General features: G+C 42.3%; 1 protein-coding gene and 1 long non-coding RNA gene across 11 annotated transcripts in view; one reads left to right on the forward strand and one right to left on the reverse strand.

The window, feature by feature from the left end:
* THRB (thyroid hormone receptor beta) overlaps window positions 1–12,189 on the reverse strand; it is a 384,719-nt gene that overhangs the window by 237,998 nt on the left and 134,532 nt on the right. The window lies entirely within an intron of this gene.
* Window positions 509–10,761, forward strand: LOC309629481. The gene is made up of 2 exons (XR_014245092.1): window positions 509–1,728; window positions 6,958–10,761. It is a non-coding gene; the product is annotated as an uncharacterized lncRNA (long non-coding RNA).

The raw sequence follows: 12,189 nt of genomic DNA on the forward strand, positions 1-12,189 counted from the left end.
TTTTTAAGATGAGAAAACTGAAGCTCAGCGTCTCCAAATCACTTTGCCAAGGTAACAGGCAAGTAGGTGAGAGGCAGAATTTAAGCTCCAGCCTCTTCCTTTAGATCACCCTGCCGGAGTCTGTTTCCCCATCCTTGCCCAGGTGCCCTAGGCAACCACCTGCACTGGGGGAGGGTGCCTGAGCTGAGAGCCATCTTCAGCCACGTGGACAGCAAATGGGTCCCTGGTCTTTTTTTTTTAAAGAGAGTAAAATAGTTTATCCAGTATTTTTTTTTTTTTTTTTGGCTGTGCCACGTGGCTTACAGGATCTTAGTTCCCCAACCAGGGATCAAACCCGGGTCCTCAACGGTGAAAGCACAGAGTATTAAGCACTGACCACCAGGGAACTCCCCTATTCAGTGTTTAAAACAGTCTGTCAGCAAGTTAGAATTACATAATTCTCAGAAAATGAGTATATAATTTAGAGCTAAACATACTGATAATGATCGATTATCTGATTGTGTTATAGTATTATTTTGTGTTTCTTTTTTAATTGTCAGTTTCTTTATTTGATAATTAGTGTTGTACACAGTCTACCTTGCATGGGCACATTTAAATTCAATACAATTTTGGAGAACTAGAGATTTATAGTATCACAGAATGTGCCTCCAAATGTCCCTCTCAGTCTTCCTATATCCTAAAGAAACGCCTACTGATTACATTGCGTATCTTTTCTGGGTCATGCGTCCCTTGGGGAATCTAATGTGGGCAATTTTGCAGTTGTTGTTGCTTTGCTTTGTTTCCAGAAGGTGCCCTTGCATACTTGCACGGTTCTACAGACAGTCCTAGGAGGCTTATGGACCCCTTGAAGCCCACCGTGGGCTCCTGTGATAAGAACAGATAGTGTCCAGGCTGCAGGAGGGTGCCTAAGATCCCACAGAACTTCAGTCCTCCAGAAATGGTGGCCATGGGTCCACCAATGGCCCCTCCAGAGGGATGTAAAAAGGAACGGTCCTTTCTTGCTTGCTTTTCAAGCACCCTGAGCTCCTACTACTGCTGAGTGAAATAAATTCTTAAAAGAAGGTTTTGAGACTCAGGCAACACTTTGAATCCTTAGGCAATAAATAGCTCTGACCCTACTGCTTTAAGATGATGTTACGCAGGGCTTCCCTGGTGGCGCAGTGGTTAAGAATCCGCCTGCCAATGCAGGGGACACGGGTTCGAGCCCTGGTCCGGGAACATCCCACATGCCGTGGAGCAACTAAGCCCGTGCGCCACAACTACTGAGCCTGCGCTCTAGAGCCCGTGAGCCACAACTACTGAGCCCGCGTGCTGCAGCTACTGAATCCTGTGCGCCTAGAGCCCGTGCTCTGCAACAAGAGAAGCCACCGCAATGAGAAGCCCGCGCACCACAACGAAGAGTAGCCCCCGCTCACTGCAACTAGAGAAAGCCCACACGCAGCAACAAAGACCCAATGCAGCCAAAAATAAAATAAATAAATTTATTTAAAAAAAAAAAGATGATGTTATTTATACAAATTCAACCCAATGTGAAGTCATGGTCAAAGTCGTTAGAAGGGCTGAGTCAGCTATGACGGTGGCAACTGAATATGCAAACGGAAGAAAACAAACGCGAGAGTGCTTGAGGCCTTCCTGATCCTGCACTCAGGTCGGACGCCTCACAGCAAAGACGAGCTCTGATGGCCACAGTCCTAAAGCCTTTCTTGTCGGCAGACGGAGCAGAGGGAGGTAAAGAATAAATTACCCTTTGGCAAATATACAGCAGTTCATGTTTTAGAAAATTTCAGCACTAGCTACTATTCTCAGTGACCTATGGTCAATAATGTAACCAAAACATAAGGCTCTTACTTGGTTTGGGGAACCTGGCCTGGAGTCTGAAGTAAAGCAAATGGGCTGGTAGCCCCGAATCAATGCTGTAGTCTGTTTTTCTCCCAGTTGCTTTTCTGTTCTCTTTCTATCTTAGTAGAAAATAATATATCAAAAACACCAATATTTCAGGCTCTAAATCTCCGAGCTTAAAAGAATGTTTAGAGATCGTTTCGCTCAAATGCCTCCTTTTACAGTTGGGGAAAGGGAAGAACAGAAAGGTGAGGTGACTTCCTCAGTCTTAACATTGTTCTAGTGCTGGCACCCCTGTCTCATTTATTGTGAGAATAGGTGTAAAACCTATGTGGAGCTAAAATAAATACCACGGAAAGGGAGTCTTCCTAGAGCTGCCACCATCGGTAGAGCCTCACTTATCCTCCCAGAAGTGTTCCTTGCACACCCATGCATAGGTATCTGTGCATCCTTTTTTTTTTTTTTTTTCATAGAAGGATCATATGATGAACCTCTCCAGCTCACTTTGTTCAGCTCTTGGTTTGAATTCTCCGGTATTGATATATTCAAATGTACTTCCTCCTTCTAAATGGGTTACGTAGCATTCCCTTGGACTTCCTCTATTTATACTTTATTAAGCACTTCTCTAATGACGTACTTTTAGGTTGTTGGCTGTTCTTTTGCACTACAAGCCGCGCTGTGCCGACTGAATATGTTTTAACTGCATGCATCATTTCATACACTTCTCTCTCTCGTTTCTGCCACTTGTTTTTCTGAAAAAAACACCCTACACTAGCAACCACTTCCCATCATTCTTACCTCCTCGTCTTGCTTTAGTTAACTCTGCAGCATTTATCACCACCTGAAATAGAATGTATTTGCCTGTTCACTTTTTGTCATTTGTATCTGTTATAGAAGGGCAGCTCCATGGGGTCAGGAACTCAGTTTTATTTGCTGCTGTGTCCTTAGCACAGAGAACGGTGACTGGCTTTTGGTAGGTGCTCAATAAATAAGGAATCAATGAATGAATGCTTTGCACATTTTACTATTGGTTTATGGGTTTTTTCTTACTGACTCATAAGAGTTCTTTATATAGTAATTAAATAAGTCTTTGTCTTTTGTCCTGCTCATATAATTTCCAGCGTGGTGCTTGTTATTTAACTTTGTTGATAGCACTTTAATTACTATGTACTCAAGGCATAACATATTTGTCTTTTATAGCTTTTATGTTTTGTGTCTTGCTTCAAAAGGCTTTATGCACTCCAGAGTTATTTTTAAAAACTTGCCTGGTAGTTTCATGGTTTGTTTTCATGTTGGAATCTTTGATTCATTTGGAATTTATTTTGGCAAAGGTAGTGGCTATGTAGTCAGCTTTGTTATTTTTTTCCCAAATAGCCAGTTGATCCAACATGAATTAAAGAACAATTCATCCTTCTCATTGCTCTGAATGTCATCTTTATAATATACCCAGTTCCTAGAAATATTTACATTATATCTGATCTCTAGTCTGCTCTGCTAATTTGTCTGTCTATTCCTGTGTCGGTACTAATATAGTGATTTTAACATCTGGGTAAGACTGGGCCCCTCTCTTTGTCCATTCTCACGTGCTTATTTTTTCACAAGAATATCAGAAGCCACAGAGCCAGTCAACCCTCCCTCTAAAAAATTATCTCACTATTTTATTGTGACCAGATTATTTTACAGATTAATTTAGAAAGAAACAACAGACAATTCATGGCCCACTCTTTTGTTATTTTAACAGTTTTGGGCCTTTCTTGGGAAATAATAAATGCAACAAATAAAATCTAGAAGTGGAGCTGTATTTGGTGCAGTTGGAACTAGGGCAATTACTGGAAGCTGGTGAGAAAAGGAAAAACTATTTGTGTTCCCTCTGGTTAGGGTAATTCTTAATTCTTAGAGCAGTTGATGCCATTTCTTGAATGATCATGTGTTGAGAAGGTGGACCTTCTGGAGTTTTACAGCAATGGGAAATAAATCAAGGTTTTTAGCAAGTCCTATTTCCTTGGGGTAAGTAAGTCAAGGGCCACTTTGAACCTTAAATTGCTTAAGAATTTCATCCAGTATGAGCCAGCTGCAGGAATCTGAGTCCAAAGACACCATAGGAAATGACCACATGTAATGCAAACCTGTCACCGGGAACCTTAAAGGATTCTGCAGAGAGCCCGTTAACTCAGACTTAAAGACCACTCCAGCGCTCCCCCATTGGAGAATAAATCAGATAGAATTCAACTCATGCCAAACACAGGATGCCTGAGGAGGCTGAATGTGCCTGAAGCCTTGGGAGCACTTGGTAAATATTAAGCAATCTACTTGAGGCTGAGCTTTCAGTGAGTCAAAGTGCTTAGTCCGTGAGCCATTCATTTATACGGTGTTTGGCCAAACCAAAAAGTGAAGTTCAAGGAAGAGAAGACTGAAACATTTTCTCTGGGAAAAAAAAAAGAAGTTTTCAAACACCTTTTGAAAATTGTCTGAGAAAAGATATACAAGCAGAAAACATCTTTTGGCAAATAAGTGATGAATTAGATGGATGAGGTGTGTCTTAAGTTTCTAATACAATTTAAAGACAAGAAATAAACTGGTGGCTTGACATTTTAAGCTCACTAACTTCAAATAATGAATTTTAAAATTTCCAGAAAGATCACATATGTGTATTTTGCTAGTAGAAGAGTCTGAACTTCGATGCTAAGAACAAAGAAATTAGGAAAATGCGGCATAATTCTGCCTTCTAATATACATAAATACCCTTAAACAATTTGAGATCATTTTTCATTCCTTATATAAATCCCTGTCTACTTTGTTACTAGGACAGATAAAGCCAGGGAAGTAACCAGTATCCAGAATGACTGCTTAAATTGCAAACATGAAAATTCCACCTAAGCCTTATTGAAACAAACTAGATACTGGTTTCAGTTATAAAGGCCTTGCACTCTCAACGCAAATGTTTATTTATTTAGGGATACTTGGCAAATCAATATTTGAAAACAATATGGTGGTAGCAAAAATAAACCAGGGAGAGAGAGGGAAGTTTTAGAAATGTAACAAAGAAGCATGAGTAAAATGTGAACAGACACATAGCAAAGATCAGCTGCAATGAAGAGTTCCCATCAGGGGCTTCCCTGGTGGCGCAGTGGTTGAGAATCTGCCTGCCAATGCAGGGGACACGGGTTCGAGCCCTGGTCTGGGAAGATCCCACATGCCGCGGAGCGACTAGGCCTGTGAGCCACAACTACTGAGCCTGCGCGTCTGGAGCCTGTGCTCTGTAACAAGAGAGGCCGCGATAGTGAGAGGCCCGCGCACCGCGATGAAGAGTGGCCCCCGCTTGCCGCAACTAGAGAAAGCCCTCGCACAGAAACGAAGACCCAACACAGCCATAAAAAAAAAAAAAAAAAAAAGTCAGTAAGAAAGTATAAGCTACTTTAAAAAAAAAAAAAAAGAGTTCCCATTAGTATCCTCAATTATCTGATACGTCATTGGACTGATGATTTGCTTAAGCCAACCTAAGTGATAGTGCAGTGCTTCAGGATGGAAGGAAATCACCTTTTCTAAATGCCTACTATGTGTCGGGCATTGCCTATTTTAATAATAATAGCTGACATCCAGTAAGAGCCTTCAAGATGGAACTTCCCACAAGTTATTTCTAATCCTTACAGTCAGTCTATGAAGTAGATGTTATCTCCATTTTACAGATCAGAAAACTGAGATTTGGAAAGGTTCAATAACTTTTTTCACATTCCTTAGTTAGTAAGCAAATGAGAATCCAAACACGGTTCTGATTCTAGAGCCCCAAATCTTTCTGCTTTGTCACCTGCCTGAAACAAGACATACTAATAATGTGAAGTGACTTACACTGCTCCCTAGGGAAAGGGCTACTGATAGTGTTCGCGTGAAAAATTACAAAGACAGAAACAAGCAAATAAGAGAGATCAGCCACTGCAGGTTATACCTTTTATGACAAACATAAAAAAAAGTAGGCCTTGGAAAACCGGATGGAGATAATTTAACTATTTAAAGAATTTTTGGTGTTGCATCAGAGAAATAAAAAATAAGCAACTTACATCACTTTTCAGTGAGATAAGAGCTCACAGACGTGTATGCGTCTACGTCTGTATTTTCCATACCAGAAAGGGCATTTTTTTTCTAATTACATTCACCCTAATATCTTTTTTTTTTTAACTTTTTAAAATTTTTTAAAAATTAAAAAAATTTTTTTACTTTTTGGCTGTGTTGGGTCTTCGTTGCTGTGTGTGGGCTTTCTCTAGTTGCGGTGAGCAGGGGCTACTCTTTGTTGTGGTGCGTGGGCTTCTCATTGCGGTGGCTTCTCTTGTTGCGGAGCACGAGCTCTAGGTGCGCGGGCTTCAGTAGTTGTGGCACGCGGGCTCAACAGTTGTGGCTCGCAGGCTTTAGAGTGCAGTATCAGTAGTTGTGGCATGTGGGCTCAGTAGTTGTGGCATGAGGGCTCAGTAGTTGTGGCTCGCTGGCTCAGTAGTTGTGGCACACGGGCTTAGCTGCTCCGTGGCATGTGGGATCCTCCCAGACCAGGGCTCGAACCCGTGTCCCCTGCATTGGCAGGCAGACTCCCAACCACTGCGCCACCAGGGAAGCCCCTCACCCTAGTATCTTTTTTTTTTTTTTTTAAAGTTATACAATTTTTATTTATTTATTTATTTATTTATGGCTGTGTTGGGTCTTCGTTTCTGCGCGAGGGCTTTCTCTAGTTGCGGTAAGCGGGGGCCACTCTTCATCGCGGTGCGCGGGCCTTTCATTATTGCGGCCTCTCTTGTTGCGGAGCACAGGCTCCAGACGCGCAGGCTCAGTAATTGTGGCTCACGGGCCTAGTTGCTCCGTGGCATCTGGGATCTTCCCAGACCAGGGCTCGAACCCGTGTCCCCTGCATTGGCAGGCAGATTCTCAACCACTGCGCCACCAGGGAAGCCCCTCACCCTAGTATCTTATTACCAGACATAGAATATGCCAGAAGTGAAGGATTCTCCATGTCTAGCATAGTAGAGGTAAACAGCCTAATTCAAAAACATATTTCCAAGCCCTGTATTTATAAGAAAAATCATTTAACCCTCACATTATTAGTCTGATCTTTTTTTTTTTTTTTCTTTTATCCAGGAGCATTATTTCCTGCCTTCTTCCCCAAGAGTTATTTGAAAGAGGGCACCATTCCACATAGAGCCATGGGGTCAAGGTCATGCCTGTGAACTTGAGGTGCTCAGGAGTATGCAGGAACAGGCCCGGGGGAGAAAGGACATTCTCTCTGTCCCCATTTGGAATCTGACAGCCTGCAGAGGCGGAGCGATGAACACCATGGTCTCCAGCCAACTTTGTGTCGCTGGACTTTACAAAAACAAATAAACCAAAGCTTTTCAACTGACTAGAACTACTTAAACTACTTTAATAATGTGGCTGCTTTATAAGGTGTCTGGGCAGTTTATCTTTGGGCTATAGGTAAGACACCTTTTTTGTAAAGAGCAAATCCATTAATAGTCACTATTATAAACTTGGGAATCACAAAGAAATAGGACAATTGTAAACAAGATGATCAATTATCATATGAATCGCCTTTACCAGCTAGAAAAATTAATCTGATTTTCTTAAAAACATTAATTTTATTTTTAAGAGTTTGAACTTTAAAAGCTTAAATATTGCCTGGTACAATTACTTTACAGGCGTAAAGTAATAGCACATCTCATCTAATAGCACACATTATTTTCTTATGCCTTGTATTTCCTTCCTTAGTGACTAAATATTTTTATATGGCTTCTGGAAGTTCATGAGATATACAGATTCCTTTGGAGTACATTTTTCTCCTCATCAATAATCTCTATGTATTGGCAAAGCAATATAAAGAAAGTTAAAGTACTTTTGTCACATTGGGTACACCTAGAAAGAAGAGAAGGAAATAAGAAGTTCTAATGAGGGGTATTTTGACCTCAACTACATTTATTGGCTAGAAACCTATATAATGCATTTGGAGGGTCAGAATTATTTGTTTAATCGGCTACTTCCAATATTAAGCAGCTGGGTTGGGTAGATATTATTTGCATATTGAAACATATGATTGCCTTTTCCAAACTCAAAATCAAAATGTGACTGACAAGTATAGGTACACTTAAATAAAATGGGAGGAGACATTTGAAATTGGAACGGTTCTCGGAAAACCAGATCATGTAATTCTATCGACAGAGTTTCACTCTAATCCAGAGGTGTCAGTCAATGTAGAGATTAGCCCTTAAAGACAACTCTATCCAGTTCTACTTTTTGGAAGCAGAGATACACGCAATGGGATGAACTGCTCTCAACCATGACTGAGTCACAGCTGACTCAATCCATGTAGAACTACCATCCTCCACGCGTCCTACCTGTGCCCATTTTCTCACCTCCTGGTGACTCAGACACAAGTGCCCATCTAGACCACACCTGGGTGAGCTGGGCAAGCCAGAGTTCCTCTTCCACGTCACCTTTCCCCCCCCCCAGACCTGGGGAAGGTCACGGCCAGGGAGTAGCCATGGAGTAGGAAGCTGAGGCAACCTCTGCTGCTGGCGTCCATCACCCACATCTTTGCCCACCAACCTGTCAGGCTCCCTACTTCCTGGAAGCATGGGTACGCTGACCGTTTTAAGGACATGGAGTTACGTTGTCTGCACTGACATTCATCAGGGCTTGAGGTTCATATCCATTTTTTTTTCTGTGACTTTTCCACAGCTGCCCTTCTTAACGCTCACCAGCATTTACAGAACCAATGACACATTCACAATTCCTTCAACCAATGTGTACTGAGTCCCAGTTGCTCGCCAGGAAGTGAGCTGGAGGCCGAGCGTATAAAGCTGACTCTGATGGAAGGGTCCTCACCACCAAAGAACTTTCAGCTGATTGGGAGGAACGTGCACTGTTCAAGACCACTGGGAGGGGTGCAGGCAGAGCTCGGTGAGGACCCTGAGGAGGGAGGGAGCGTTCACTCATGGGAAGAGGTCAGGGTTGTGGTTAAGGACCTGGTCAATTCAGAAGAAGGGACGGGGAAAAACACCTTCACATATTAAACAGAGATTCATTGCACTTTAGCTGGAAACTGCAGCCAGGGGTGGAGACCCTGTGGTCTTTATCAACCACGTTGGGATGAACAGGGACATGAAATAACCATCCCTGGGGTTCCCCACCAGTCAGGTTTGCTAGATCAAGTTGCTCTGTGGTACAGAAGGCCAACTTTTGGATTGGGCTCAGATAGGCTGGGTTCAAGTCCTGCTATGCCATTTAGAGCCGAGAGACTGTGCAATAGTTGCTTGAGTTTCCTGTTTTCTCATCTGCAGTAGGCATGCTAGGGCATGTAACATGCTTTGAAGATTTCCACTTGTGTCAGATATTCTGAAGGACTTCCCGTAGCAATACCACCAGAGTGCAATTAGCAAAGTGTTTGTAGTTCTGCTGGGCTTGCAGAAAATCTAGAAGGGGTAAGATGATGAGTAAACTGCAGATGCCATGGGGTCAAATACTGAACTAGCACCGGGATCTGAAGCATAAACCTGGAGCGCAATACAAAGGGGAGTTAAACATGAGACCTACTTGAAGCCAGCATCCTTAAAGGGAGTAGAACATGTTAGCACAAAAACAGGTAAAGAGTTAGATTTGGTCTGTGGGTCATAGTTTACTGAACCCCTACATAAGATGATAATAATAATGTTTAACAATGTAACTGCTTTATGACTTATAAAATCTTTTCTGTGTGTTATCTAATTTGACCTGTATACAACTCCTGTAAGCTAAGTCAAAGGCAGAATAGCCTTTATCCAGTTGGACACAGTGTACCACCAAGAAGACATGCGGTATTAGAAAAATTAATGTTAGGTATAACCCAAAGAAGATTAGATACACTATAGCTTCACAGAAGGAGAGGACAGAAAGGTTGAGAAAAAGCTGAAAATGTCTTTGCAAGTGTCAACTGAACTATCCACAAAAATGAAATAATCTGTTTCGAACAAGTTGTGTCTCTTTTCCTTTCTTCATTCATGGATGCCCTTTACTGCAGAAGCCAGTAAAAGCAGTGATTCGACACACTGCCGGTGGCTACCTTAACTATGCTGTTCCCCCAGCAATGGTCAAAAAGGACAGAAAGTTCATGTACACCTGAATTCACAATGTCCGGGCGTGTCCCCTTCCCACTTCGTATGTGCAAGAAAGACTTCCCTTATTTGGCGGGATTTACACAGCGTTTTAGACCTGAACTGGAACTCAGAAATTCACTCATTTAACTGTTGCATTTTCAAGTGGAGTCAAGAGAGGTTCAGAGGGACAGACGGGATGGTAAACAGTGGTCATGTATTAGTTGTTGAATATATACGGTGTTGTAAATATCATGTAGATATCACTTTGAACCAATGGTAATCCTAAGAACACTGGCAGACACAGATAAATGCCGGTGCAGGCCCTAAAGGAGAAAGAAGGAGAGGGAAGAGATGCCCTCGTATCTGCCATGTGAGGCACCAGTGGACACATTCCATACGACATCTGATTTAATTACCATGACTCTGCCTCGAGGCTGTATTTGCATTTTGCAAAAGAGCAAGCGGAGATCCGGCTAATGCATTCCAGGTCTGCTAGCTGCTGAGCGGCTGAGCTGAGGTTTGAATTCAGGTCTCTACTTGCTTCAAAGTACCTTGTTTGCGCACCCTGCTTCCACCACAGGGAGCTCTGTGTTTGGGAACAAGTGCAGAAAGGAAGGATGAAGAGAAAATAGTAAAACCAACTTCCCTTGTAAGACATCGGATGATAGACGTCTATCCATTTGTCTGAACTTAACAACGGGGCAGTATTATTGTACCCCAGGCTGGGTCATTTGTAACACTCTCTCTCCTCCTCTAAACAACAGCATTTTTTTCAACAACAATCATAATGTGAAACAAATATATTTCACGTTTCACTTTCACTTAAAAATTGCACTTACCAAGCAAAAATATTGCAACTCACAGTGTACAACTCTGTTTCACCGTTTTACATTTAAACCACAAATCAAAATTCCAGGTGGTCACATAGTATGGTAGAACTGAAGTAACTCAGGTTCTGTTTCTTTGACTGTAGTCCTTGGGCTGTCATTGTTTATTTTGGAGCTGTTTAAATGCTAACTACATACTGCCTTAAGAGTTAGAGATATAAACAGTGCTCAAGTACTGAACATCCTTCAAACCTCTAAGAACTAACTCTGTAAACTAAGGCGTGCAACTGAGTCCTGTATGCTGGGACCCACTGGATACGTGGGAGTTCTCCAAATCAACTTTCCTGAGAATTTATGTTTGTTAAAAGATAAATCATAAAATGTGCTAATTTGAAACTGAAATACATATTACTAAAACTCAACAGTAATTTAGAACTTAGATCAACAAAATGTATTTTTCAGGGGGAGTATTTAATTTCTGAGATTCTTTAGAACAGGGCATGATGATAATCGGAACCAACTGACATTTCATCGGCTTTATTATTGTTTTTAGATTCTCTGTAGACAATGTGCCCCCTCATTGCCTGCAGCGCCCAGGACAGACCATTTCCACCATCTTGCCCTTGGTGCGCCTCTGCGCTGGGATCTTCATTTTGGAAAAAACATGTATGGGTGACTCTTCTTTCTGGCAGGCTCCATTATTTCACGTGTCCTGGGTGCCAATGGCTTTACTGTGGTGCGGTGGCAGGATGATCACGGCGGTTACGTGTGATGTGTGCACGTGTGTGGGCCCAAAGGAACAGAAGGAGGCCGTGCGGTGAGGAATGCCCATTCAGCATAGCTAGTTGTCTGCAGAGTGATGAACGGAGGGACGGTGCTCCACTGTTACAGAAGAGTCTTTCGGGACCCCACTGGTCTGGGGAAAGCCCCGTAAAACAGAATGGATAATCAAAGGGCATCTCACCAGGCATAATGCCTCGCTTAAGGTCCCACATCACCATATCTTCTCAACGCCAGCTGACAAATTCAGACTGATTTCTGGGGCTCCCCTAGCTGGGAGGCGGCTTCATTTTAGCTTTGGCCCCTCTGGCTCCAGTTTCTCTGCAGGGAACCCCTGATCAAGATCCTAACTGAAGTTACCACTTGAATTTAGGCCATGTGACCATTTGACTCATTCTTTAAAGAGGTTAATGTCTTTACATTAATTGAGCTCTGTTTGTGTGTAATTTTCAAAAGAGCCTCAGGGAAGGAAAGACTATTCTTAGCCCCATTTGATGGATGAAGAAACAGAGGCTTAGGGAGGATAAGAAACTTACACAAGGTCAGGGAAACAGCAGGTATAGAGATGGAGCCCTAAGATAGTTCGAATGCTTAAGCCCATTTGCTTAACCTTTACAGTACGTTTATGAGCAATAAAG

Source organism: Balaenoptera borealis (genome assembly GCF_965194805.1).
Source record: "Balaenoptera borealis genome assembly, chromosome: 5".
NCBI classification, from domain to species: domain Eukaryota; kingdom Metazoa; phylum Chordata; class Mammalia; order Artiodactyla; family Balaenopteridae; genus Balaenoptera; species Balaenoptera borealis.